We start from the raw sequence: 24,220 nt of genomic DNA on the forward strand, positions 1-24,220 counted from the left end.
TGGTGGAAGGCGGTGGTTCTGATTAACATAAGATAATTCCATCGGTTCATCATTAGTGCTAGTCTCAAAACCTAATCAATTGTTAGTGAACCAATTGGGAGTGCTAGCCTAGTGCAGTGCTTACCTGTGAGCCCGGTTGGGATTGCAGTGATTGCAGCTGCGGTCACGGCGATCTGTTGATGCCGGCCACCATGTTTCATCTGGTCTTATATACTGTTGTAGTCAGTCACCATAATAACGTGGTGCCCCCTGACATAGCTCTCAACTCACACGCTTTAGGCGGGTGTCATCCGCCTTGTAGAGGGCTGACTAACCCGCCAAACCTCCTGCACGTCCATCCATTCCAATGGGCGTCTCACCCACCAAAAACAAAATCGGGTGATTTCACCCGCCTTTGCGACACAAATGGTTGAGAGCTATGCCCTGACATGTGTGAGCACTTAATCATCATTTGGGTTCAAATGGCATGTTGCAAAGTGGCTACGTAAAAGACTATTCAGCTCAACTGCTTCATTTGAAATGCCGGCGAGCATTGCGTGGCCCCTGCCCATGTCAGCCGCATAGGGCAGACGCAGTAGTTGCAATAGCTTTTAGCTGTGGGCTCTCCTTATCTAAGGCTGCTTAATAACTACGTCAGCATGTATACGTTTCAGCCCGTATCTATTCAGGTGTGGCACTAATAAGTCTGAAAGGGTGATCTCAATATAGAGACAATTGTCCGTATCGAGCTTCATGAGTTTTAAGTTGGGTGAAGCCAAATTGTAGGAATATGCAGTGTTGCCCCAGGCCACGTTAGTGGCAGAGGGCAGTTGCAGTATGGTAAAGTCGGTCAGCGTGTAACTGTAAATCAAGCTGGTTTCTTAATTGAAAGTGTGGGTTTCTGCCCGTAAGTTAGCATGTGTATCTCTGATTAGTGTGCCAACGAGAGACATCATTAATATTCCAGTAAGCAGTATGTGTTAATCCCCCATTGAGATAGCATGCCAATGTACTGAAAAATATTGTTGATAAATAATCAATAAATAAAAATGTAGTAATAGTGAATTTGGACAATTTATATGCTCTTAAGTGGCAAGCTGCATGAAAAAAAATTGTTAGCAATTGTTTCTACATGACCCGTTACTATCTGAGTGTTTCAAGGTTTAAAGTAATGTTATGTTGTTATGTTATGTTATAACTTCTTATATAGCACATGGCCGCCTGAAGGCATCATGGCGCTGGAGGGGAAGAGAACAAAAACCCAGAAAAAATAGCCATCAACAATCATCCACTGTTTAATAAAGATGAGTTTTAAGAGCCTTCCGAAGGCCAAATGGTTGGACATTCTTTTCAAAGTCACAAGCAGCTTGTTCCATAACTGTGCCGCAGCAATAGAGAAGGCACGCCCCCCAATCCGGGAACGGCAAAAAGGTGGCACACAGAGTAGACCAGCCGACTCAGATCTAAAGGAGCGCTTTGGAAGATAACATGAAAATTTGACATGAAGATACTCCGCCCCCTGATCGTGCATAACGCGATGCACAATAATGAGTGCCTTGAATTCGATACGTTGGGCAACCGGCAGCCAATGCAAACGGCATAGAACCATAGAATAAGGGCGCCATAAGGTGACCCTGTCACCACCCGCGCTGCAAAATTCTGAAGGCGTTACAGTCGGAGGAACAGGCTATTAGGCTGTGCAAGATAAAGAGAATTGCATTAGTCCAGCTGACTAGACACCAGCGCAGCCACAACCGGCGGGTGCAGGTAGGGTTGTATCATATAGAGTACCTTTTTCACAATTTTCAAGTGGAAAAACCCAGTGTGACAAACAGATGACACCTGGGCATCCATAGACAAAGTGGCAGTCATAATTACTCCCAGATTCTTCACCTTCACTGTGGGGACAGGAAGAGAACCCCAGGAACAAGGCCAAAAGGACGCAATCCAGAGTGAAGGGCAGGAGGAGAATCCACCACCAACACCTCCGTTTTGTCCCCATTCAGCTTCAGCCAATTAAGGCCCATCCACTCACCCACGGCTGTCAGGCACTGATGAAGACTCAACGACACCTCAGCCCGATCAAGATCTAGACGGATAAGGATCTGGGCGTCGTCGGTATTCGAGTAGCACCTGACGCCGAAGGAGCGGATGAGGCACACTAAAGCCCAGATGTAAATATTGAAGAGAATGGGGGACAAAGCAGAGCCTTGAGGGACACCACAACTGAGGTGACAAGAATTAGAAAAAGGGGAAAGCAAAAGGGATTGAGATCTATCAACCAGAAAAGAGGAGAACCAAGCTAATACTTGACCAGATATACCAACTTGGGCCAGGCAGGATAGCAGGGTAGGATAGGCCACCGTGTCGAAAGTCGCTGATAGGTCTAAAAAAATCAGGGCTCCGACACCCCCTGTATAAACCAGCCTGGCCATGTCGTCCTGAACGGAAACTAGGACGCTCTCAGTGCCCCTGGCTGGCCGAAAACCAGACTGGGCTGGGTCAAGGCAATTAGATAGGTTATGAAGAGAACAAAAGAGAAGAGAAACCAGTGATTCTAGAAGTTTCATGAGAGCAGGTAGGAGAGAAATAGGCCGGAAATTAGATGGGAAGTAAGAATCCAGCGAAGTTTTTTTTAATAGAGGGATTACCGTTGCTGCCTTTAGCTCTGGCTGAATAAATCCCGATTGACAGGAGGCATTAAAGGCATCTGTAATCACCCAAGAGGTCGGATGAAATCTCCTTCAAGACTCTCAAAGGCAACACTTCGGAAGGAGCGCTAGATTTAATCTGCTGAATGGCCTTGAAACTGACTCTTCAGAAAAGAGAGGGAAGGAAGATCAGCCAGGTTTTGTGGTGTCCATAACAGGGTCAGGGGGCTATTACCAGAAGTAGGCGTAATGGCAGCTGGTGCAGTATTCACAGTAATATTTTCACAAATAATCTCGATCTTTCTAATGAAAAACTGAGATAAAGAATCACACAGCTCCTGGGTCTGCTTAACCATAGGTGTACAATTTACTGAGGAGGATATTAACTACTGCAAATAGGGCCTTAGCCTGACACAGAGAGGTCTCGATTTTCTGGGCAAAGTAAGATTTTTTTGCCGCTGAAATAGCAGCTGAGTAGGCTGTAGAATTGGGCTTCTACAGGATCCTGACAAGTGGGTCGTAATCAGTACGCCATTTGCATTCCGCTAAGGTCACGTATATTTGTCGTGTCTGGGTTAAGGGCTCAGTACATATTGGAGAGCGTGTCCCCCCTTGTGGTGAGGCTCTCTTGTGAGTGTACTTTCATGGGGTGATCTCATTTAAGGTTTTAAATATTGCCAGGTGCCTGGTCGAGTGTTCTGATTGTCTTGTGTCCCAGGGCTAGTTTGAAGGAGAATGGTGTCTAATATGGTGGGGGCGTGTGCCTATGAGTGAGCTAAGGTGGTGTGTGGGGCGAATGATGCTGGGCTGGTGTAGGAGGAGAAGATATTTATGTTGTGATGCGGCTCTGTTTCATTCTTACATTCAGAGTTCTCAATTTAGGCAATACATTCATGCTTTCTGTATTTGATGTGTTTATAGATGAGTTTACAGAAATACATTAAATTCATGTTAAGCGTTAAGGTGCATTGCCACGCATCTGTATTTGCAGATGAGTCTTGCTTCTCTCTGCTGTAGTCTTAGTTCACGATCTCCACAAAGAGAACCGTTTGAGTTGTTTAAGATGTCACTAGAAGACCTTTGTCATAAAACTTTATCATTATTGATGTATACCCATTCGAAATTCTGCACATTATGACACTGTTATGCACCTACCTCTGGCTTTTGAAGTTTCATGAAGGACCAATGAACTGAGAATTGATGGCAGATAGCCATTAATTTCTCTGCCTCCCCAGGATACAGTTGAAATCGTAATATGATTTTTCAATTGGATAAACACATGTCAGTTACATTTAGGCCATCTAGATCTTGTGGAGACTGAGGACGCAATTTCGAGCTCCATGTAAAATAAGCAAAGACTCATTCGGTAGAGAAACAACACTTTTGTTTTTGCTCCATATTTTACATCAATATACATTGTGGCTTTGTGGAGGTAGGAGACAGACACGGGAGTGGTAGGTTTGTTGGCATAAACATTTATTCCAAAAAATAGGGGAAAAACCTACCTAGCCCTATTACTAAAATGGGTTTCCCTGCCTCAAACCAAATACTAAGGACTCTGTCAGGATGTCCCTAAAAAGGATATAGTCCACTGCCCTGTGTCCAATGCCTATTTCCGTCCCTTACCTTGTCAACTAAACCAGAAAGGATGTGGGTCTTCTTGATCCAGAAGAGTCCATTAGAGTTCCAATCAGGGTTCAAATTTGGGGGGGAAACAAAGTTCCAACATGTACCCAAAAGAAAGTTCCAAAGGGTGCAAAACAAACCAAGTTCCACAGTAGCAAAGTTCTCTGGTTCAGATGGAAAGCAAAGTTACAACTCAAAATGTTGATACCAAGAGAATGGCTCCCTTCTCTTTGCCTCAGTCAGTGTTCTCACTGTGGTTCCAAACACCTGGAAGAAATGGCTCCCTGACTTTCTTTAGACCCTTTACAATGTCAAGAGAGCTCGTTCTTTCTCTTGACTTCTCTCATGCAGTTCTCACAACAACACGGAGAGTGCTTCTCTTCCCCCCTGGCCTCTTCTTCACAACACCAGGGCGGACGCTTCTCTTCTTCTGGTCTTTTCTTTTCTCACCCTATGATTTTAAATCTGAGGGGTACGGGCCCCAAACCGTTAAGGTTCTTTCGTGACCTGGCTCACTACCCTGCTAAGTACTGAGACTATTAAGATGACTAATGATGGTAATCCTCATCAGGTGCAGGTCCCAGACCTGGCTTCCTTGGTTTATTTCTTGGGGGCTCGGGAAGGAACCTTTGCTTCCCAAAGTTTTCCCTTCTTCCCCTCTTTAGATGAGTAAGGTTATCTCGCTGCTCCCTTTTACCCAAACCAACCATCCCGGTCACCCCTGTACATTTAGAGACTCTCCCGGTAATCTTTGGACGTTCTTGGGGTCTTTCTACTTCGGTTCTGGGCTTCTGCAGTCTTCTCCCTTTCGCTGGTGTGCTGCAACAGCTCTGCAGCATGTGGTCCATCTCACTGAGCAAGCCACCTCTCTACCGTGCAGTGCCCTGGCTTCGCCCACCTGGACTGCTGCTTCTCCCTCTAACCGGATGGTCCTTCCACCTTCGACCGATTGGGGACACCTCTGCAGCCTCATGTAAGCCCCTGCTCAATAGCTACTTCTTCTACAACACCTTCTGTTCGCCTGCTTCTCTGCTGGTTCCTCCAGGGAAAGCATGACAATACTTACTGGTTTCCCTCTTCTATTTCACCTATAGTTGGGAAAATCAGAAGCCGTCAACCACTAGAATGCTCAATGTGGTTCTCGGGAGTATTCTTGATCCCTCCACTCCTCTTAGTCCCTCTACTTGTTCCAAGTTGTCTCGACTGCTCATGTTGGTTTCTGCTGGGCACTCTGTATTGCTCCGTTAAACTTCTTTATCTCAGTTGTGAGGTTTTCACTCCTCTCTAAGTTGTCAATGTTCCTCCTCGTCTCAGTCTGTAGCTTACAGAAGCGTATGGAAATGTGAGAGAAAGATGCATCTTGAGCTGGGTAAGTGGTTTTTAGGGGAATGAGTTAAAATTACACACCACATTCTCTCCAAATGGTCGTCCCTGACCTCATGAGAAGTGGTTCCCACCTTTGGAGCAGTGACAATGTCTTGTGCTTTGTCACAAATGATACATACAGAATATGATATTATATCAGTACATTTAGATATAAAAAGTGTAATTCCATAGAGGAACAACGCTTTTCTTATTTTCTCCATATTCTGCATCTGTATTTTAAAAGATATAGAAAATAGATGAAATAAGAAAAATGTCATTCCACTATGGACTGACATTTATTCTTTATCACATGGATCTGAGAATTGGATCGATCGATAGTCTCTAAAAACTGAATTCCTTTCAATTTCAAATGTCTGTTTGCAACCCATTAAATAAGGTGACCAAAATGTATGCATGATGAAAGGCCTCATTCCTTGTCTGCTAACATGTTACAATGCCTCTCTGAAGAGGATTCTGAACTGTAGCATCGCAGGGTGTAAATGTTTCTTGTACTGATGCACCAGACACCACCCTGCATTCCGTTGGACCACTGATTGTGCACGAGTAAAGGTTTGGGGGTTTATACCATTGTTCATGATAATTGCTAACTGTCTGAAGCATGTGAAGGTCTAGGGTCTTTATTAAAACATATTGTAAATGCAATTGACGATAACATTGGAGATTTTTTTATAGAAGAAGTAATCAGTAACAAAGATTAGGATTACAACTGGAATGATGTGCATGCACTACTAGGCTCATTCATGCAAAAGGATGAAAAAGATGCTAAGTTACAGATTGTAACCACTGTCTAGGTATTATAGGATTCCAATTGGCAAAGTCCACTTTTATTTTCTTTATTGACTTTGTATGTCCTTTCTTGAGATTTGTAGGGTGTAGTGTAGGGGTTTGCCACATTTGTTCTTGTGGGTGACCTCAGGACTCCCTGCTGTTATGGTAGATCTGATTTGAGCCTGCTAGTAGAACATAGTAACCCACTGTTTATGACACAGCCCCAATATCTAGGATAATGGCCTCTTTGGCAGTCAAAGTTGGTGTTTCCTCCATTTCACGTACAGTCCTCCTCTCTGGAATGTGCTGTTTAGCTGGGAATGTGTACTTTATTATTTGCTTTGCTACGTCTTTTCTACAGAGGGTAATTGATTTCGGTGGGGAAGATGAAGGACACTCGGCCCAAGAGATATTGTGGGAGGAAACCAGAAGAAAGAGGTCAAAGGTACAGTGCAAATAATTATAGAAAGCATTCTGTAGGTAGTGATGAGGGTAATATACAAGTGTCCATTTTCATTAACTGGTTAGAGAGACCCAGTCAGCAGATGCTCTGAAAAGGTACCCCCTTGTCAGGTGTAGAAATGTGTTTTTCACGTTTTTGCAAGTGACTTTGATGAGTTATTAAGGCCTCCCATACTGAACTGCGACACCAGTAAGGAATGCCAGGAATCTCTAGCGTATTTATGCTTAATTTATACATAGAGTCTATGAACCGCGTCAACATGCAAGTATTCATAGGGCCCAGCCTGTGCAGTGTATTTGCTGCCCAACTAAACATCCCGAAATGTTATCGAATTGGGCATCCCGACAAGGTACATACTTTGTGCTTGTCAGAGACATCCAATCCTTTCAGCAATCCTTTATTTTTATAGTCTTGTTCCTCAACCCTTCTATCTCTCTTGTCACTGCTTTTGCTTTCAGGTGGGCTGTTTTCTGAGCCTCAAACACACATAGAAGGCATTACTGCTTTTGTGCACCTTCTCTCTATATTTAAAACTAGAAAGGAATTGATGGGTGAGAGTATTGTGGTCCAGTAACTCAACATTTAAGAGTCACTAGGAGCTGAAACAATCACCTACACCCCACCTTGCAAATCCTTTGCCTAGATTACAGCTTAATCTGTGATATTTTTGAGAAATATGTTAGGTTTACACATAATTGTTGTTGAAAACCTTTATTTACACATAATATCATTTTTGTAATATCCTTGGGGTCTTGGACTGTGTGAACTTATCAGGATTAGAGGTCTTTAAATGTCACTTCCAATGATATAATCACCAGGCTGAACGAGCTTTAATGTCGCTTCTCCTATTCCTATGGTTTTGGTGCAATAATCTTCCTGCTGTTTATCACCATATCCTCACTGATTCCCCTTCACTTCTTTGATGTCAGACCAGTGGAACTGAGCATGGTAGAATTTCGCAATCGCAGGTACTCCGAGTTGGCATCTGAGTGCCGCATGTGTCAATGCGACCATTAAGAAGGTCTCTTCAAGTGCCATACATGTTGGTTCCTTGGGGTCATACTTGTGCTCACCCCTCTGACTTTAGAAGCCTGCAACATCAATCCCATTAATGTTCTTTTGCCGCACAAAGCTTATTATTCTCATTTTATTGCTTATAGCGAATACCAAGCTCAAGAGCAGCAGAGTGTTTTGACAACAGGAGTATGCCAGAATTGGGCTTGGCATTTAATAGTACTGCTGGTGGAGGGAGAGAGGGATTTGTATTGGTCCTGAAGGTTTTGTTGAAAGAGATATATTTTTAGTGTTGTGCAGAACTGGAGGATGGTAGGGGCATTTCGATCCTCAACCGGAATTGAGTTCCAGATGGCCAGGGCATGGTAGGAGAAGGACTGCTTGCGAGTCTTCTCTTTGCAGGCTATCTTTGACTCTAACCTTTTGATAGTTTTGCTATGTGAGGTATGAGAGCCTCCAGAGGTGTGGAGTTTAGCCACCAAGTATGATGTTGTTCTGTTTGAGACTGCTTTGTAGGAGATACATGCAGTTTTGAATATGATCCTGGTGGGGAAGGGGAGCCAGTTAATCGTGCACAGTGTTGGAGAGATATGGTGGGATTTGTGGGCATCTGTAATGAGGCAGGTGTCAGCGTGGTTGGTGCTTTGAAGGGGCCAGGTGTGGAGCTGGAAGCCCAGTAAAGAGGACATTTCCCCCCATTGATGTGTGAAATAATGAGGGCTTGGACAACTGTATTAATTCATTCAGGGGAATGATGTTTTTGATTTTGCGGAGTGTGTGGATCTGCAGCCATGCCGTTTGTGCGTTTTTGGCTATGTGCTTTTGGAATGATAGGCTATTGTCATGTCAACAATGAATCCCAGGGATTTGGCTGAGTTTCACAGCTGAGGGGTGAATCGTTCCAGTCACATGTCGTCCAGCCATTGTTGCACAAGTTGTTGTTTTGTGGGGGACACATGAGGACAAATTCGAGCTTGGTCGGGTTCAGTTTAAGGTAAACGTGTGACATTCATGTTTGGATAGCAGCCAGGCATTGATGTAGGTGAGCAATGTCCTGGGGGCCACTGACCGTAAGGTACAGCTGAGTGTCATTAGAGTACTGATGGATGGCTACGTCAGGGTCATTTAGGAGAGCTACTGAGGGTTCTATGTAGAGATTGAAGATGATTGGAGAGAGAATGGAACGGTATCCCAGAAGTAAATCCGTCGGGATACTGCCAACACAAATAGCGCTACCACAACTCAGCTATTACCGCCGGATCCCGAGTTGTGGTAAGGCTGTTACTCCCCATTTCCTATGGGGCAGTAATGGTGCTATTATCGTCTGTGGTATTAGCACAGCGGTAATAGCACCGTAAATGGGCAAAAAGTAGAGAGTTTTATCTCCAGCAAAAACTGGAGGTAAACCTCCTACTTTACTCCCAAGCTTAGGATTGGGTGGATCGGTAATGAGGCAGGAATAACATTACTGCTGCATATTTGCCAATCCCCGAACCCTTGATGAGGCCCCGGGAGTGGGTGGAATCTGAATGAGCCCATTTGTATGACCTGGTGCCTACTGGATATGTGGTATGCAAACCATTTTAGGACATTTTCAGAGAAGCCCATCCTGTTGGTGAGGAGGTAGAGAAGTATTTGTTGATCAATTGTGTTGAAGGCAGCTGAGGTGTAAGAGGACTAGTAGACATGAGTCTTAGTCCTGAATTTGGGGCATATGCCAGTCTGGTAATCATGGAGTAAGTCAAACTGGTCGATTTTGGCAAGTAATTGGGTCGCAACTACTTTCTCGATAAGCTTCCAGATGAACAGGAGGCGTGTCATGGGTCTGTAGTTGGCTAGGTCCTGTGTGTCATGCAAGGGATTTTTGAGAAGGGATTGTTTAAGACCTGTCTTAGAGATGTCTAGGAATGCACCTTCACTGAGAGAGACATCCACAATACCTAGTAGTGCGCTAAGTGCTGGGCCAGTGAGTTGTTTAATGGGAGGAAATCGTCAGTGTAAGTAGTGGGTTTGAGTGAAGTGAGTGTGTCTGAGAGCTCCTTAGGAGAGAGGAGTGGAACATCTGTCCAGGAGGGTAGTGCCCGGGGTGGGGTCGGAGAGTGGATAGCAGGGCTCTAACTGGTTTTGAGGCACCGATGTGTAAATCCATAAATTTAGTTAATGAAGCAGGTGTTTATTCTGTTGCATTCTCCTTGTGAAGCTGGCACCTCAGGGACAGGTGTGGGCTTGGAGCTGTGGTTGACTACTTCGGAGAAGGCTTTGCTCCTATTGGAGGCTGCCTCAATGGTGGAAGTATAGTAAGCAGACTTAGCCTCAGAGATCATGTGTCTGCGTTGGGTACGCAGGGATTTGAGGGAGATCCTCTAGGCTGCGGTCCTTGTGCCACTGCTTTTCAAGAGATCTGATATAGCAATTATTTTTGCCAAACTTGTGTGTGTACCAGGATGCAGACGCTTTGTCTTTGGTGCGACTAGACTTTAGAGGTGGGTGGGCATCCACTAGTTCTTTGGCATGGTGGTTTAATGTATCCAGACAGGTTGAGGCATTCCCTGGTGGGGAATGTTGTTTACATTACCTCTAGTGTGACTAGCAGGACATTCTTGAAGGATCTGTGCTCATTAACCCAGCGTTTGGCTTGACTTTTTGGGGGGCAGCCTTGTGTATGATATGAGAAGGGGGATTGCAGCATGGTCGGTCCAGTCATGGGAGAGGGGAATGGTGTTTGAAAATGAGAGGATTGGGAAGGAAGTGAAGACTCTGTTGAGCGTATGACCTTTGACATGCGTGAGGGAGAGTACGATCTTTTTAAAGTTCATGGAGTCGGTCAAAGAGAATAGGGAATCACGTAAGTGTTTTGCTGGAAGGGACTTGGGGGGGTTGAAATATCCAAGGAGGCTATTATTAGAGTAGGAACTGTTTCAGAGGAGAGAAAGTTAGAAAGGTCATCACTCGTGGTGGCCTTTAAATAAGGTGGAATGTAACTTAGCCATTGCTTGAGATGGAGAACTGGCATGACAGGGATTCAAAGAAGCTGTGTGTGGGAGCTGATATTACGATGGAGTGCCAGTCAATCATCAAGGCATCATAAAGCAAGACACAGACTTAAAGTTCAAACAAAAAGTATTTATTACTTTAAATGTCAGGATGGTTGAAGGCTGAATTTGCCCTATACTAAGGTGGTATTTCCCTATCTGAACAAAACTAAGGAAAGTCTGAGTCAGAGTTCAATTTAAAAGTCTGCCTGTTTCAAAAACCTATTCTTGCCCTCACAACTAACGCTAAACAATGCGTAGGGATGTTACTAACAAAATAAACAGTGTTCAAAACGTCCGAGCTTCTTCCAGCTCTCAGATTTCTTTCAGCTTCCCTTCCCCAAGTGCAAGAAAAAGTTCTACATATTGTATCAAGAGTACCTTCTTCACATGTAAGGCAACACAGTTCCAAACAATCCTTGGGGTTCCCTTCCCCAGGTTCCAAGCAACACAGTTCACAAAGTAAAGGCATCTCGAGGCTTCGCCGTCAAGACAACATGTACAGTTCCTCAAGTCTCTGGGTGCCCTTCCCCCTTAGACTTCAACTCTGACAGATTTATTTTAGACTTTCAATAAGTGCAACACAATTTGAGGTCAACTTGATTCTCCTTCTGGTTGGCTTCACCAGTTTATTCACAATATTTCTCCCTGTCAGACCACACAGTCCACCCGTCATAGGTTGCCACACAGGTTCTTCAGCTCCTGCCTCTGTGTACCAAGTCACTTTCACTTAATCCTACTTTGTTGGCCTCTTGGCTGTATGTGCAAGTTGGCACTTCTCTGACTTCTCCTTGTAAACCTCTTGATTCTGCTGCGATGTGTCGCACACCTCTCGCCAGTCTGTGGCCCTGCTGCATTTCATTAATTCATAAAAGTTCAACTTGGTGGGGTTTTATTCCTGTCCTTCTGTGGCATTCTTTCACACGTATGCCCCTTTTCTGTAGTTTATTTTCACATGGGCACTTTAATTGTTCTTCAAAGTTTGCTTTGTTCATAAAGTTTCTAATGCACTCAGTATTCAATGTATCTAATTTCAGGGTTTGATTCAGTTCGGTGTTCAATATACTTCTGTTATGTTTAATTTCATCTTTTAATTTCAGTTTGGTGTTAAAAACGCATCTTTAGACTTAATTTGACATTTTCATTCAGTTCAGTAATTACGATGCATCCTTTATGCTAACTTTTTTTAAATGCATTTCAGTATTTATAATGCATTCTTAATATGTAATTTCAAGTTTCAGCTTGGTTTGGTATTCAATAGGCATATATTGTACTTGTTTCAAAGACTGTTACCGATTCCGGTCTGTTCGAAGTGCCACAGTGCCCAAGTGTTCTCTCTGACACTCACTGGCTGATAGTAGCTCCCTGCGATGGCCTTAGCAGCTTCTCTCTGTCCGCAAGGCCGACGGGCCTTCGGATGCGAGCCCTGCTCACCTGTCACGCAGTGTTCCCTGCATGCTGGCATTCAGAGAGCCTTCTCTACGGACGCGGACGGCATCTTCTCTATCCTGACTTCTCCTGCAGCTCCTGCTGCTCGTGCAACATGCTGGAGACTCCAAAACCTGTGCCACAACATGGCCCACTTGCCTTGGGCCACACTAGTTCTTCGGGGGCTTTGCCGGCGACCTAGCTCCTGCGCTGGTCCCACCATGGCAGCCTCCATACATGAGGGTTCCTCTGCTGGTCTCTCCCACGCAGCCTCCCTATTGCGCCTCTCTCCTTCTCTGACTCTCATTTTATACAACTGCAACCAGTGAACAGGCTGCAGGTGTGTGCATGTACTCTCTGCAGGCATCTTCCACGTCCCAGTACCAGAGTGGTAAAAGGAAGGTATAGTGTTTACTACTCTTAGTCTCCTCTTCTTTGTCCCACTACTTTTAACTGCCAAATGTGGGGGAAATTATGGGAGCAGTCTTGTAGTAGCCCATTAAGGTCGGGGAAAGGTTAGGTAGGTCATTATTAGGAAAGGGGGTACCATGTCTCACCTGCGGGTACCCCACTCCCAAATTCTGAGGACCCTCCACCCAGGTGATCCTCCCTCGCTTCTCCACCCCCAGGGTCGGGATCCAAGAGTGATGGCCTTTCTCTGGCCACCTGAGAAGAGGATGGAGGGGGTTTAGGAGGTTTAGGAGTGAGAATACCCTCGGGTTTTCTTGTGCAATCAATATGTTGGATACTGGAACGCCCCACCTCCAGGTTTTCTTGTGCAGTCAATATGTTGGATACTGTATTTGTGGGGTAGGAGGACATCGAGATGTAGGGGAAGGAGGTTGTAAACCAAGTTTCAGTAATGAAAAGGGCATCAAGAACATTGATGAGTGAGCGTTAACCATTATAACTGGGCAAACGTGAATAGAAAGCATGTGTTGTAGGTGTGTACAAAGGAGAGTGATGAGGTTTTTTAGAGTAGATTCCAAAGCTGCTGTGGGCATTTGGCTGTGCGATCCCTGGAGGGGATGGGAATGGGTTCTGGTGAGTGGATACACATTGTGAAGTTGCCCTTTTCTTCGACTCCCCTTCACTTCGGACTCCTGGGCGAGAGACGGCCTGTAAACTAACAGTTAAGAAGGGAAAGGAAGGAGCAGGCCTAAGCGGGCAGGTGGAGTTTAGGTCACATGACCTAGATCCACTTTCACAAGCTCACCAATGGCACAATAAGAGAGGCTCTAAGGCTGCTTAAATAGGGAGGAAAATAGGGTGGCAAAACAAGAAAGCACCAAAAGATTAGCGGTGATTGACAGTTGGGTGGGGTTTAGGTCACGTGATCCAGATCCATTTGCACCTGCTTTCCAGCTCATTTATCCTCCTCCTTTTCATCAACAGCCATTGTAGGACCACTGTGTGGCTTTACAGATGATGCAGAGATTTGAATATGTATAATCCTTACAAAATACACATCCTTGTAAAGTGTATCCACATGGAAGATAGAATAAGGAAAAGGTTGAAGTTTCAGTATTTTGATAAATCCTTGACTGCTATACCTTCATGATGGCATAAGGTGATATCCAACAGTCTGGCACATGACTGTTATCCTTGCATCTCAGAAAAATTGATCATATTAGTTTCTGCACCCATTAACAGGATTTTATAATAAAAGGGCTTGTGACGTCACAGGTATACATCACTTTAAAGTACGCCACACAACATATGCATGGTATTCTTACTTGATTGACCCTGAGGAAGATAGGGAAATAAAGAAATAGTTCAAAATGTTGAAACATGTCTGTCATATGCCTTTTTGAAAATAACATGGTCACAAAATATGCAATTGTTAAACAAGTGACATATGGAGAATCATAAATCAAAGATGTACATATTGTGGTCTTACAAGGAAGAATGAATAATTCCATTTATAAAATTAACAGATTTTAATTCTTTCACTTGAGAACATTATTGTTTTTACTTTATCTCTATCTATCAATATTGTTTGGGAAGGTATGGGTGTTTTGACTGAATGAGATATGCATGATGGGTAAATGATCTTTTTGGTTTTCTTTGTCACAGGGAGAATGGGTAATTGTCTATGCAAAAAAAGGTTAATACTATTGATTATCTATACATAAATGACCCTAAATTTAAAATAGCTAAAATGTTGAATATTCAAATGACAGAGGCTGGTAATCATCGTTGCTTTTCTCTCACTTTCAATACATAAATGTATTAAAATGGAAATTATAATTATGGGACTTATGAGGTAAATTGGAAGAAGAATCGTCTACTTCGGTCAGCAACTAACATTTGCATGGTCAATAATTATGTATACAATAATGAGAACAGTTTTAGGGATAATACTAAGTTCTTCTCTCCCACCGAGACTTCAGAGTGGATGGCGGCATTGGCAGAATAAATGTGACAGATCTACTGTTAAATGGATAAGCGTTCTGTCTGCAACAAATAAATATATATGTATGATGCGATCGTGGCTGGGATAAAACGCGAACTGCGTCGATCGATCCTATTGCATCAGACCGCGATCCCTCAGTCACAGAATTGCATCATTCAGCAACGAAAAATGAAAAACAAATTGCCATCAGAGTTCTAAACAATCTATGAACGCAGCACAAAGGCAGTTATTGCTGAAATCACTGAATAACAATGATTTGAAAGAATTGTGGTTATTTGTTAAAAACATCAGTAGCACTAGGGTAGAAGAGATTAATCCCCCTTGCCAGCAATGGTGCCTACACATAGAAAGCGTACATTATAGAGATACGAATAATACCCAAATGATTCCCAAACCGAATTCTGTGAGCACATTTAACTCTGGGACTGGGGAGATAGTATTGCTTGTAGGCAAAAAACCATCTCGTGCTGCTGGCCCAGATTGGATGGCCGACATAATTTGTAATGCTGCACCTTACTTCTGGGCCACTCTGTTATGCAATCTGTGTAATAACATTAAAACAGAAGGAATTCTGCACTCTTGTAGAGAATCCCCCTTCGTTCCTGTTAACAAAAAGGGTGATAAACTGTATTGCAACAATTAGCTCCTTCTAGTGATGTGGACTCCAGGCGCAAGATCATTGTGTCAATGACTCTCTCTGAATTGACATCCTCGGTAAATGCTAATAAAATACTATCGATATTCCAAACTGGTTTTAGTGCAGAGTTTTCCACCCTTGATCATTTCATTACATTGTGATATCTCGTCCAACAGTAAAGCAAAAGAGATGCTCCCCGTTATATATTGTCTTTATAGCTGTTAAAGCAGCTTATGACAGAATAGATCATGAACCTTTGTGGAGTAAACTGTTGAAATGAAAGATTCCCCCACACTTAGATTTTATTCAACAATTATATTGATATATGACAAGTAGGATCCGCCTTAATCACCAAGGAGAAATTCAGACCTAATAGATACTAATAATGGCCAAAAGCAAAGCTGTATTTTAGACCCGATTTTATTGAAATAATTTCTTTCTGATCTCAAAGAGAATGTATCATTAATTCATAATTTCCCTCCTAAACTGGGTCATAGGAAAATGTGCGTAACAGCATCCTCTGATGACGTCATGTTAGATTGACCTAACCAAGGAGGGCCTACGGAGTGCGATTGATACCGTCTCAAACTATGCAAAGGTAAATGGGCTGGTCATCAATTCTGACAAGTACAAAGTAATGCCATTTTGCGGATGAAAACATCTGAAAATGTTTCCCTGTGGCTGGACCCTGTGTAATTGAACTGGAATGTCTTTCAATAAAAGTTCCACAAAATATTCTGCAGGATTCTTGCTGAAAGGCATTAGAAAACTATTCAAATCCAGTTCAATACTAGCTTTGATATATGTGTAAGTTAGCGTGGCTTCACATTATAAAAGGGAGCATTTGGAAAGGTATTCTTGGACTTCCTGAGTGCGTACCAATGCAAGATATCCATCTTGACTTTGGAGCTCACATCTTTGGCTACAGAGGTGGAGAGGAGGCGGAATCTGGCCTGTATTAGAATGAGATTGTCACAAACTAATACAGTAAACTGTCACTTTGGAGCAATGATGCGGGAAGGTGGAGTCTCCCCCATTTCCACTCATACAGACCAGTGCATTGCCTTCCAGGAAGCAATATACTGGTATTGGCATAATTGTTTATTTTTTTATTTTTTGATCGAATGATCCATTAGACTGAATTTGGACAGCATCACTCGATCGAAAAAAAAAACAACAATTAGGCTAATACATACCGTACATGGGGAGCGGGGGTTGCAGGGGTGTCCCCCGCTCTCCATGTTTGGTACGGATTATCCTTGGGGGGGCTATCGGCGTCCCCCAGGCTTTCTCAATATTGGAGGCGGGGGAACTGGGAAAAAAAATGAAAAAGGGACCCTGCGGCGTGGGTCTGACCTGCGTTAGAGGGACAGATCTGACACCGCAGGGCTGAAGTGGACCAGGCGGCCAGCTAAAAGGTAAATGGGGAATGGGGGCTTGGGGGGTGGAACCACAAATAATATTTGTTGTTGCAGAAAGCCATGCCGAACATCTTGCGATCAGATGTTTCCTGCAGTCCCTTTTTTTTCGATCGCATTCCCACAATAATTTTTTTCCGTTCTAACATACGCAAACCAATTTATTGGACTCCTGATTGGTCATGGCGGTATCATGCACTTAAAAGAGAGCTACAAAAAAGGCACGCGTGCAGGATTGGAATTGCAATGCCCAGCACCTAACGGCTGAAAAACAGTATAAGAATGATGTTACGAGTGTAACTCCCTTTTTGACAGCACTCCCGTGTACACAGCTTTTTCCAAGTGACAAAACAGAGATTTTGAATGTACTTGAGATTTGATGTATTTCCAGTTTTAATGATCAGAGGGGCTGAGCTGGGTATTCGCCCTGTGGAGAGAACCTGTAGAGGGGGCTGCTGTAAAAATACTTTGGAGACAGAGTAGCATCTGCTTACACACGCCTTCATGAGAAACATCTTCATACCTTTGTATGTCATTTAGAGGCATTGGGCACAGATCCTTCCTGGGAATGTTCTTCTGGCAGATCACTTGCACTACCCAATGCACTCTAAACAGTATTATCGTCACGAGATTGGAATCTAGCAGCAGTTGATTCTAAATTGTGGTCTGACGAATGAAACATATGATTTACTTTGTATTGTTGATATGGAAGGAGTATGTAGTCTATAAAATGTAATGTATGTTGTTAGTATATATATTGCATGCTTTTATTGTATATGAACGATTTAATTGTGTGTGTAAAGTTGTGTTTAACTAATTCAGATCAATCAAAAAATAACAATATCCATTTCTGTTCTTTTTCAAATGAATATTATGGCTTGTAACACAGGGTCAGTCGTTTTTCTATGAAACGAGCTGGGGGTAGATCTCTGTCTTTGGCTGGGGCCTCCCTCTGGAGCAGCCTCCCTGCCTCCCTGAAACTTGACGAGAACCATCTCCGGTTCCGGAAGCACCTCAAGACCTTCCTCTTTTCTTCTGCCTTCGCTCCCCCTCTCTCCTGCTGATCTGTTCTCTCTTGGCACCGTGCACCTGGCCACCCCTTGCACTGGGGTCTGTATCTGTACCCATACAGCCCCCCCTTTTTCTTCCTGTACTTATCAGACCTACCCTGTCTGCTGCCTTAAACCTAGCACTTGCAAATTGCTGGCTGCATTACCACTGTTTGTTGCCTTTATTATTTATTTATTGTTATTTATCTGTGTCACCTCTGCGTCGCACGTTCTACCTCTCCCCCTTCCATGCACTTTTCCCCTCCCCCCTCTCCCATGCACTTGCGCGTTCTCAATGTCACTGGGCCTAGTAAGATCGCTGTTTTGTTCTCCCCTGTTCCCCTCCCTTACCTTGTCGCACCCTGAAACACTTGTGTACGAGCGCGATAGAAATAAAATATCAATCAATGTTCTGTCCGTAGGATTTATAATGGCTATTATATGGTACATATTATGCTTTCTCAGGGAAAACCAGTCTTGTTTTGAAAATCTTGTATACCTTCTGACTTTCCAGAGCTAGTCAGGGTACCCATCATTGTATGCATGCACCACCAATGGTCCTGAGCCGCACCCCTTGCAAGGCCGCGTCAGCTGCCTGCGCTCTCTGTTATTAAAGTGACTACGTTATACATCTTCGGAATGTCTCAGAAGTCTAGATATGAATACACCTAACATCTCGCTCCATGAGCCTAAGAATGCCTGTCGTTTTCTACACCTCCACAGGATGAGAATGACAACCCTCCTGTGTGTAATCCTTCATACTATGAGCGCATCATTTACTCCACTCTCAGCAACACTGCTCCCATCGTCAGCATCCTGTGCACGGATGTGGACACTGGCCCGGCCCTCCAGTACACGATCACATATGGTAGGTCACCGTATTGCTTCAGCACCTTGTGATTGAGCTCCAGCTTGTAGCATTGTCTGCACTGACTGTTGGATTAAGTGTCTCTTTGGGGTGATGTTGTGTAACTGTGTGATTGTGTGTCCTGATGGAGGGCTTACGTTTGTGTCTGCTTTGTTGGCTGTAGTTTCCTAATACATTGATAACCAATTGAAGAAATTTGTGACAATGAACGGTGCCCTGCAATCTTTCTTAGCAGGAACGCTGGGTCTTGTGAGGGAGTCTACACTGGAAGTTGCTAAGGGTCTGGGTCCTCCTGGGTCGTGTTGGTGTCCTGATGGCCTAAAATCATGTTCTCATTACTAGTATTTGTTTATTTATTTATTATTATGTTTATATAGTACCAGGGTCTCCTGCCACTGCCCACATTAATAGCTGGGACCTAGTCTTTGGGGAAAGGGAGAACGTGTATGGCCACAGGCCCAATCTTCAGAGCATAGAGAGTGGGCATAGACTCGGGGGGGGATGCTGCATATGCCACACTTTACCGCCTCCAGGCAGCACATGGCTTCTGGGCCACAAAGTCCCCTCTATGGCTTAGATTGGGGGGCAGGCAAATGGCTTCATCACAGTAGCAACCACCAAAGAACTTGCCTAAGAGAGGAACCCAACCTTCTGAAAAGGCCCACATTAGTGGCACTATGAAGAGCTCAAATCTGTCACAGCCAGTGTGTTGCTTTGCCAAATCATCTTTTTGAAGAGGCACAACTAAGTGCAGACGAGAGGCTGGCGAAACACATAAAACCATGTCAAACGTTAACATGTGACCCCAAACGTTGTGTCTTCCAACAGGAAATACTAATGACCGGTTCTTCATGAATGGGAACCAGCTGAGGTCCAGGAACTTGTTCTCGTTCGACCCGTTTACTATCCAGGATCCCACGACTTTTGACATTCAGATTGAAGTTACAGATCAGAAATTCACCAGGATGACACTTGTTCAAGTCACTGTTGTGCCCTGGACCACCACAGCTCCAACAACGAGACAAGTGACAGAGGTAAGCAATGGAAGCGTAGCATCTGCCTACACAGCACGTATTGCTGGTAAAGACCAGGGTTCAATTTATGAACTTCAGAGCAGAACTCAGATATACAAAGTGTTGACGTGTAGGGATATAGAGCTCATTTACTTGACATGGTGAGTTAATGTCGCTTCTCACAAAACAACCTCTGCAAGCACCGCAGAGGTATTGGCTCGTTCCCTGAAACGCCGGTGTCATTATTATCATTAGCGGGGGTGGCTGCTGGTGCAGCTTGTGCTACTGTTGCTGCTTTTGTTGGTGGTGCCACAATTGAGCAATTGTACAAACCATATTTTCTTCTCTAAGACACTGGCCCTCATTACGACCCTGGCGGAAATCAACCGACCGGACCGCCATAGCGTAAATAGCGTTTCCGTCATTGCACGATGGAGCAAAGTGCGGCTCATTCCGACCCATCGGGCACGAGCACCACGCCATGGCGGAAGTGCAAAGTCCGCGATGGCGGAAATGACCCCAAAACGGCCCACACCGCCGCCGTACGGCGCCCTAGGTGCAATACCGCCACCCATCTTAGCGGACACCGCAGTGAGCGCCAACCGGAAAGTACGGTGACCGGAAATATACGGAAACGGAAGTAAAAGCATGGTCCCGGAACGGGAAACATCACGCCGTACACCTATAAAACCACAAATTCCACACAACCATTAAAAATACTACCCTGAGACACATCCCAACCCGTCATCCACCCTAGTGAAACCAAGAAAAATGGGAAAAGTAGCGAAGAAAGCGTGCGACCGCAAGCGGCAGGTCCACTTCTCCCGTGAGGAACTCACCGTGCTCACAGAGACCCTCCAGGAGAATGCTGCCGCCGTCTTCTCCACGCAAATGACCAGGACGGCACTTGCGAACAAGAAGGCCATATGGGCCCTGGTGGCACAGCGGGTAAGTGCGGTGGGGACCGCACCCCGCAACCCACAGCAATGCAGAAAGCGATGGGACGACCTGCGGATACGCGTCCGTAGCATACTTTCTGCCAACCGCAACATTGCCACAGCTACCGGGGGAGGATCGGAATCACCCATCAAGTTGACCCCCTGGGAAGAAATCTGTGCCTCCACCATTGGAATGGAGAGCATAGAGGGAGTCGGAGGGATGGAGAAAGGAGTGCAGACATCCGAAGAATCAGGTAGGTGTCCCAAATAAAACAATGCCAAAACCACAATGTCCAATCATGTGAAGTACCACGTGTCCACATAGTGCAACAGTAACACATGTCCAGGAGAACGTCCACATACATAGGCCTGATAGCACACTTTAAAACTCACATCAAATACATAAATAATTAAAAATCCTAAAAACACCCTCTACACGTGCAGCAGGCACACCCTAACTGCAGGCTGCAAAACAACTGCACCCTCACTCCACACACAAATGAAACCACCTCCAAGGCCCCGACCCAAATCACCCTCAGGTACCACCCCAATGCATGTGATACATTGCCATTCCAATTCCCACAGACCCATTAATAACGCTCGCCCTCCTTTACTCCACCACAGGGTCCGATCCAAACGACGAGCTCCAGGACACCCCTACCAGCACACCTGCAAAGAGGGCCAAGACCAACGGCCAAAGACCCTCCACCTCAGCTGCACGCATCAAGACACGGAAGCAGCACAAATCAAGTGGCAGCACAGAGGAGGGAACTCCAACAGGCACCCCAGCAGCCAGCATGCCCACAACAACACCACCACAGGTCCCCCCAATGGATGCCACAGTAGGCACTGCTTCTGGTGGCAGCAGCACCATAGGTGACACTGCATTAATGGCAGCATGCTCCGACACAGAAAACGGGGATGTCGAAGTTAGATCCATCCATGACCTGTCTCAATCCCCCTGTCTGTTCCATCCCGTACACCATGAGGATACCACACAGGGGCACCCACAAGACGACGACTGGCCATCCCCCACAAGCCCTGTGGCAAGGCAACATGAGGTGATCAGCCACTCTGTGACACCACCGCAAATGGCCATGGCCCAGCAGAGGCAACAGTCCCTCGACCAGGTAATCGTGCAACAGCAGCAACTGGCCACGCTCCTCAAGGACCATGCCGATGAATGTGGGGGCACTAAGGCAGACATAGAAACATCAACTGAGACACTTAGGGCAGAAATGGAGAGAAGTACAGAGACACTAAGGGCACAAATGGAGAGTAGCACCGAGAGCCTGAGAGTAGAAATGGAGAGAAGCACCGAGAGCCTGAGAGTACAAATGGAGAGAAGCACCGAGAGCCTGAGGGGGGAACTGCATGCGACGTCCAAAGACGTATGTGCCGAACTTGCCGCAGTGCGCCGTGTGCTCACTGAGCTCTCACAAACCCTTAGGGACATGCATGGACGTGAGCAGGCAGAGACATCATCCGTTGCAAGTTCCGTCCAGGGCAGCCCCCAACGTAGATCTGGGAGGAACCTGCGCTCCACAGGCAGGGGTGCCCCTGATACCCGGAGAGGGGGCTTGCAATAGCGACTGCCCACTGACAATGAGCATCTTTGGACACTGGTGTTCGGGGGGGAGGTAGGAGGGTGGAGGGGGTGTGTTGGGCTCACTTGGGTGGCAGGTCGATAGGGTGTTTAACATGATATCACATATGCCATAAACAATGCACGATCATCCAATGAGATGTGTGGACATTGATCTTTGTGTACGAGGCCATTATAGGCGTACAGTCCATATTGTGCATGTTCCAGACACACACAGTGCCACGAGTCCCGTGTCCATGTATCAGCCACCAGGCGTGAGTGCTAGAAGCATGCATCTATGAGATGCTGACGAATGTCACGGCCCTCCTGTGCCTCGCAGACTCCTTGAGGTGCTGCCACATCCCCACCCTCATCATGACCATCTTCAGGTGCTTGCAGTTCTGCATCAGGGGGCATGGGCACATTTCTACGTACGCACATGTTGTGGAGCATGACACATGCCATGACCATCTTTGCAACCTTCACATGGCGGTACAGGAGTGCCCCGCCAGACCTGCTGAGGCAGCGGAAACGAGTCTTCAGTAGGCCGAATGCCTGTTCTATGACTACACGGGTACGTGAGTGGGCATGGTTGTAGTCCTCCTCATGCTGGTCCCGTGGGTTCCGGACTGGTGTGAGGAGCCATCTCTTCAGTGGATACCCGGCATCACCTGTATGTGGACAATAAAGGTATTTTGAGGAATGCCATTGCTACGTACGCACCCACCCCCCCCCTTCCTGCCAGGTCATTGCCGCATCACATACCCCACATCATCATGCATGAAATGAGACTCACCGAGTAGCCAGGATCTGTTCCCTGCGTGTCGCTCCATGTAGCGTGGTATTGTAGAGTTCCTCAAGACCATAGAATCATGGGTTGATCCAGGGAATCGGGCACAACAATGTGTAATGATCCTGTTGGAGTCACACACCATTTGTACATTCAGAGAATGAAATTGTTTTCGGTTGCGGTACTGGGCCTCCATGGCATGTGGGACGACCAATTCCACATGGGTGCAGTCGATGGCACCAATGCAACCCGGTATGCCGGCAAGTGCATGGAATCCCACTTTTGTGTTGGTAATTTCCTGCTCCGAGCGTGGTAGAGAGATGTAGTCGTCTGCGTGCTGCAGGAGGGCATCGAGCACTTGCAATAGTGTCCGTGAGAACAGTGGCTTTGATATGCCATGCAACTGTCCGACTGTGTGCTGGTAGGTGCCTGTGGCCAGGAAGTGGAGTACAGACACCACCTTCAGTAGGGGTGGGATGGCGGTTGGGCTATCTATCATGCTGACAAGGTCAGCCTGTGTCATGTCCACAATGGCGGTTATGGTGTCCCGGTCCAAACGGTAGAGGGTGTGGATCTGCTCATCAGTGAGGTTGAACGGATGTGCTCGGAGGCGTGGGATTGCGGGCTGCCTGCGTGGTGGTAGTGGCTGTGCTGGCGGCCCTTGCTGGCCCTGCCTTGCCCTCCTCCTCCTCCTGCGTCTCCTCCGTGCGGCCGGTTGTAGTTGGTGTTCGTCTTCTTCTTGAAGTTGGAGTACTTGCAGTGCTATCAGGTCCCCCAGGGCCAACATAGCTAGTCCTGCCGGTAGCATTTCGGAGTGGGTGTGGTTGTGGGAGGAGACTGGGTGTGCAATTTATGTGTTTTCAGGCTGTATGGCCTCCACCTGTGGTGATTCATTCCACCTGTGCAAGCTGCTCTCCCCTTTGGGCGAGCACGTCCCGCACACAACGCTGCAATTCGACGAATGGCATCTTGCTATTACAATCATGTATTTGTACCCGATGGCAGTGTAACATTGGTTGATATGTTCATTCGGCTATGGTCCCATTGTTTCACATACTATCTTTGCAGTCGCGAACAGACTTGTGAAGGGTCAGTGGAACGTAGTACTCGAGTAACGGTGGACCCTCATGCAACACTGTACCGAGGTTCACCGACGGGC

The sequence above is a fragment of the Ambystoma mexicanum genome, chromosome 2p (assembly GCF_040938575.1).
Source record: "Ambystoma mexicanum isolate Mex_15411 chromosome 2p, UKY_AmexF1_1, whole genome shotgun sequence".
In the NCBI taxonomy this organism is placed as follows: domain Eukaryota; kingdom Metazoa; phylum Chordata; class Amphibia; order Caudata; family Ambystomatidae; genus Ambystoma; species Ambystoma mexicanum.